This window comes from Malus sylvestris, chromosome 5 (genome assembly GCF_916048215.2).
Source record: "Malus sylvestris chromosome 5, drMalSylv7.2, whole genome shotgun sequence".
Taxonomy (NCBI): Eukaryota; Viridiplantae; Streptophyta; class Magnoliopsida; order Rosales; family Rosaceae; genus Malus; species Malus sylvestris.
Window position 1 is genome coordinate 38,086,114 of NC_062264.1, and position 6,179 is coordinate 38,092,292.

Genomic DNA, 6,179 nt, shown 5'->3' on the forward strand with positions numbered 1-6,179 from the left:
ATGGGGGCTGCGGGTGGTCTTAGTCTTTGGTGGAACGACCCTGTCCAAGTGACTATCATTTTCTCGTCAAAGAATCTAATTCACATAAGAGTCCGAGATGGGGGTTGTGATGATTGGTGTTTTGCATCATGTGTTTATGGTACTCCATATAGAGCAGAGAATAGGGCATTCTAGAGGTGGATCTTGGAGGTTTTACAGCCTTGCCCAACCCCGTGGTTTTGTGGAGGAGACCTGAGTGAGTATCTCTAGGATAGTGAAAAGGCTGGGAGGAGGGAGGAGTCTCGCTCTCGCCCCCGGTTCCTGCAAGATTTTATGTCAAATGGAGCTCGTGGATTTACATTTCAGTGGACCAACATTCACCTAAAGAGGTTCTCGTAATGGAAGCTTGATGCAGGAAAGATTGGACCGTGGGATGGTGAATGGCAGTTGGCAAGATTATTGGCCTAATACTTCAGTCACCCATGAAACGGTTAGAGCCTCATACCACTATTATTTGATCATCAAAACCAATCCCCGGAGTCGAAAAAAAATGATGAAACTATTCAGGTTTGAATCATTCTGGATAGATGAGTAGGGTTGCAAGGATGTCATTGATGCGAGTTCGAGGGGGGCTAATGGTGAGGAGTGGGTAGACAAATGGCATCAGAAACTCAACTCTTGCCGAAAGGGACTTGTTGAGTGGAGCAGGGAAAAATTCTGCAGAGTGAGGGAGGAAATTCAAAGCTTAAGCAGTAGGATCCATAACTTGCAACATAATTGGGAGGAGAATGGAGAGCAAATTAAAAGTTTATCTGAGCAACTAGATAGGATGGAGGAACAAAAGGAAAAATTTTGGCAGCAAAAATCCCGAGTTAAATGGCTGCAAGCGGGTGATTTGAACCCCAAGTTCTTCCATCAAACTACTGTTCAGAGAAGAATAGCGAACCGGGTGGGAAAAATCCAAAATGGAAGCGGCACGTGGATAGAGGACGATGCCGGGATTCGCCAGACGGTTGATAATCATTTTTCCAATTTGTTCAAATCTGTTGGACAGCGGGATTGAGGCTCTATTCTGGATTGCATTGATCATGTTGTTACTGACGAGATAAATGTTTCCCTCTCTTAACCGTTCACATTGGAGGAGATAAATGATGCAATCTTTAATATGGGTGGGCTTAAGGCCCCAAGTCCTGATGGGTTCCAAGGAATTTTCTTCCATTCCTTCTGGAATATCATTGTGGAGACAAATTCAGGACAACGTTCTGATCACTCATGAAGTTTTTCACTTTCTGAAAATGCGGAAAGGTTTGTTCGAGTTGGCATTGGAGATTGACATGAATAAGGCCTACGACAGGGTGGAATGGGGCTTCCTTGCAGCAATTATGATTAGAATAGTGTACCAAGTCCGGCTACTTGGAAGGCGTCAAGTTAAGCACGCATGGTCCGGTGCTCTCCTACCTCCTATTTGCTGATGATACGCTCATCTTTCTAAAGGCCTCTTCCATGAATTGTCAGAACATTGTTCATATTCTGGACGCTTATTGCCATGCTTCGGGGCAGGAGCTCAGTTTGAATAAATCTTCTACGTTTTTCAGTGACAATACGCCGGCGTGTGTTCGTGACGAGCTGCAACTGTTACTTCAAATGCCGTCGGTGGCACCTAATTAACAATAACAAATAATAAAAGTCAATGAAAATGCTAACCTTTCAGACGGGCTAGTATCAATATCTACACTCAACTTTAGCATAATAGATGCAACCTCCTCTGCAATCCATTGTTTCTCAGCGGAAACTAGCCCATAATCAATAACAGAGCCCTTTAGTACTTTTGCACTGGAAAAATGTATATCACAAAACATATGCATGACTATCAACCCAAGATGAAGAGTGTACCTGCTTCTATTGCCTCCTTAGCTAGTTGCTCATCCACACCAGATGAAAATCCTGTATCATTTACTAGTCGGGTATACAAACTCTGTTCAACCTCCTTATCTCCGACAATCTTTAGCTTTGAAATTCTTTCCTCGCCAAGCTTTTCAACAATTGATCTGACATTTATAAAGTGTTAAATGGAGTATTAGCGCAGTCCTATACCATCCAATGAAGCATGATCAACCAAAACTGGTATGTGGTGGTAAGGATTAATAGAGTACTTAACTGCAGTTTTTTGCTCAATATTATATGCACACAAATATGTATGTGTATCTGTGCCTGTCTGTGTTCTTATGTACAGCTTTTTGCATAATTTTATAATATTTAACTTGCAAACAAAGAGCTAATGACAAGTTGCTTAAGAATGATTAATAGATCAATCAGTCACATTAAAGCTTATACAGTAATATTTTGTTGTAACTGAACTTACTTATCATAATTCTATGTACTATTTGCCACAATGGAAATCGCATATGCTGTCAAGTGACACTAGAATCTGTGCTATTGCAGAAATTTGGAATGAAATTGCAGCTGTGTCAGGGGCTGAGTCCTTTATGACCACATCAAAAGAAACTAATGCCAGAATGAGAACCTCAAGCAGTCCAATTATAGTCAAAGCTACAGTGCTTTCTGTTGTGTCCAAAACCCAGAGCATGTTCGTAACTGTCTGGAAACTTAACATAAAAAAGGCATATAAAATGTTTGTGGAAGTCAAACTTGTAGCCAGGAGGAGGCTGAAATATCTCTATAAATCTTCCCGGCTTCCAAAAAGAGTGGATAACCATGAGTTGTCACCAGTTGTCCCTCTTTGAAAAAAAAGAAAATTGAAAAATGATTATATAGGGTATTCAGTATTCTAGTTAGTACAAAGTATTATCCTAGAATTTTTGCCAACTGAGAAAATGGTGGATTTTCATGGGGTAAATTACCAAGTTTGACCTCTTTCTTGGTGAGTATTTGCTGCTTTGCCATTTGTTGCAGGGTCTATGGAAGTAGTATGCTAGAGATTTTCCCGTGTATTGGAAACACATTTCGATACATCAAGTGTAATAATACAATTGATTGGAAATTTAAAAAAAAAATTTAACTAATTATATTATGACACTTGGTGTACTGAGATGTATTTATTTTCAGCATACTGAAAAATTTCTCAATAGTATGCATACTTTGTCTCTTTCCCTGCACTGCACACCATTGTACACCTCACGGGTCCATGTGTCAGTGGATGCATGGTGTAAATAATGTCTCACTAGTTGGTTAGCTCTTCTCCTGTAGAAGTTTACGAACATCACCATCTTCCAATCTTAAACCCGAGAACGATGATGCTCACAGTTTGATGAAATATAGATTATGAGTTTGGATATTGGCTTTGCGATTTTTTCCATTAATCTAATAATTCGTTCAGTCTACAATTCGGTTGGACTTGCCAAAGATTATTTGCATAATTTTTTAATTTAATTGGATCCCTCAATAAAAAGAGGGCTTCGAACTTAAAAAGTTTTGTGAGTTTTTAAACATTGAAGATAATAAAGTCCATGGTTTTTGTATTGGTTGTTTGTTTATTCTTTTTGATCGAATGAAAACTATTGGCTTTGAGATCTAAGGTTGTATGTCTAACAGTTAAAAACACTAGGAAATGTGTCGGATTTAGCTTTAAAATTGTGAGATTTTGGACCTTGAAGCTTTTCTTAGGGAATAAAATAAATATCGGAATCCTTCTTTTCCTATTTAAATGCTAATTGTTTTATTGTGATTTTGTATGTTTTCTTCAACGCCAGTTATTCTTAAATTAAGATAATGTTTTTTTGTTAGGGAGTGAAGATAAATTTTAGAGACAGAAAAATAAAATTAGTAACTTATAAACGTAAAATTGCAAATTAATCCAAAAATAACAAATAATTAGATAAAAAGTTATAGCCATATACATTTCTATATAATTTTTGAAAAAAAAGGAAAAATTATGTAATATGAATTTGTCTGTCAGAACATTATAATTACTTTAGTCTAAAGTAGGGGAGGTGGCACTGTGCAATTTTGGGGTACATTTCAGTTTATTTACGAAATTGCCATTGAATCTCTCTGCCCGCTGGTTTAAGTTTATTTGCAAAATTGTCACTGGGCTTCAGAAAGGGGTTTGGGTCGTTGGGCTAGAATTTCTGTTCAGATTGGAATTTTTGGTTTTGCGATCCACACGTTGATAGTCGCTGTGTATGATCGCCGACTGTGTGGGATTTGGTGAGGGGATGGTTACGTGTCCATCATCGTCGAAAGGTATGCTTCGACTGCAACGTCTCGACTTTTCTTTCCATTTCAACTTGTCTCTCACAAGCCTCCGCTTCAGTCGCTCTCGATCGTCGCCTTTTCTAAGGCGTCCGAGGGACAAAAACCGAAAGCCAAACCTCCACCACAAATGAAGTCACGAACGCCACTCGCACTCACCCTCCACTGTTGTGTTAGGAACAAGAACAAGTATACAAAGAGCAACACTGCAAATAACTCAAAGTAATACTGCAAATAACTCAAACAATTTGGAGGAATGACTTATTTATTGAAAAGAGAGTTTGGCTATTATATAGCCTTACAGAAGTAACGAAACCCTAAAAACAGCCCACGATCCACACTACTCGGAAAGTGGTAACGTGCATGAGGAAATAGTCTACGTAGAACAAGTCTTCCTAGATAATAGGAACTCATTTAAAACAAAAACAAACTAAGTGGTTGAGTCCTATAACGAATAGAACAACCAGACTTATCATGTTGCACATGAACCCAATCATAATTCTGAAATCCAAACACAACCCAGATGTTAATCCTTCAGAGAATGGCAATGGCCACTTATTCTTCCTTCCTCTCAATCCCTCTCCTAAAGACCTCTTCTTTGCTTTCCCCAGTTAAACAATGTGCTTCGCCACTGAGCTCCGAGTTCAGGGCTCTGTCCCTCTACGGCGGTAGAAATGGAGTCTCCACCTCCTCGGCGATGGCCACGGAATCAAACACCGGAAGCACAAAGGCGGCCAGTTTCTCTTGCTTCTCAGAGTTATAGAAATGAAACACCTCAGCCAAATCCAGTAACAAGCTCATTCCCGGAGTCCTCAGTGTCTTCCAATATCTCGTCATCAGATACCGGCATGGAATACTCAAGCCCTTCTTTAAGACAAAGGCGAACGGCAAACGTTGAGGAAGTTGAATCTTCATGATGTATGATATATGTTTTAGTTACTGCTCATTTGTTTGTACCATGTGCATCAGATTAAGGTCACTACTCATTTGTGCCATGGTTTTCATTCTTTTTTATTGTGTTTCTTGTTGTAGTTACTCATTCTCGGTAATCAAGATAGTAAGGGCTGGTTTGGTATTGTTGTGCTTTGAAAAAAAACTGCTTTTGCTGTGCTGTGAGAATAAGCAACTGTGAAATAAAGCAGCAGAGTGTTTGGTAAACTTTTTTGTAAAAGTGCTTTTGAAAAAAAAAAGCAGTATTATAATGTTTTGTAAATTTTTATGTAAAACAGATGTGAAAAAAAGCCAATTTTTCAAAGATGGGCTTTGCAGCTTCTTGTTTTTAGCTTTTTTTTCACCCAAAACTGTGAAAAAAAGCTGAAGCTGAATGTTTACCAAACACAAAAAAAGCTTTTTTTTATACCAGTTTTTTTTTTTTTCAGAATCACCTCAGTACCAAACCAGGGCTAAGTTCTTTCTTTTTTTTTTTCTTGTTATTTTAGTTGCTTATATATCACTTCTGTTAACATTTTCAGGTTTTCAGCAATCTTCAATTACGATAGCAACTTGATTCCTAGGATTTGGAATAAGAAGGGAGACATTAGTTGTCACATTCCAGTCTCGGCTCCGTTGTAGCATTAAAGATGATAAAGTCCATGGTTTTTTTAACATTGAAGATGATAAAGTCCATGGTTTTGTGCTGGTTGTTTGTTTATTCTTTTTGAACGAATGAAAATTGTTGGCTTTGTGATCTAATGTTTATGTATAGTAGTTAAAAACACTAGGAAATGTGTCAGATTCAGCTTTAAAATTCGGAGATTTTGGACCTTGAAGCTTTTCTTAGGGAATAAAATAAATATCGGAATCCTTCATTTCCTATTTAAATGCTAATTGTTTTATTGTGATTTTTAATGTTTTCTTCTACTCATGTTAGTCTTAAATTAAGATAGTGTTTTTTTGTTAGGGAGTGAAGATGAATTTTAGAGACAAAAAAACAAAATCAGTAACATATAAACCTAAAATTGCAAATTAATCCAAAAATAACAAATAAT

The 6,179-nt window shown here is 37.8% G+C and overlaps 1 long non-coding RNA gene across 1 annotated transcript; it reads right to left on the minus strand.

Annotated features, from left to right (window-relative positions):
* Positions 1-1,616: 1,616 nt before the first annotated feature.
* Positions 1,617-2,484, minus strand: LOC126620862 (uncharacterized). The gene is made up of 3 exons (XR_007622700.1): positions 2,342-2,484; positions 1,873-2,027; positions 1,617-1,771 (listed from the first exon to the last, which is right to left on the minus strand). It is a non-coding gene; the product is annotated as an uncharacterized LOC126620862 (long non-coding RNA).
* Positions 2,485-6,179: the final 3,695 nt, after the last annotated feature.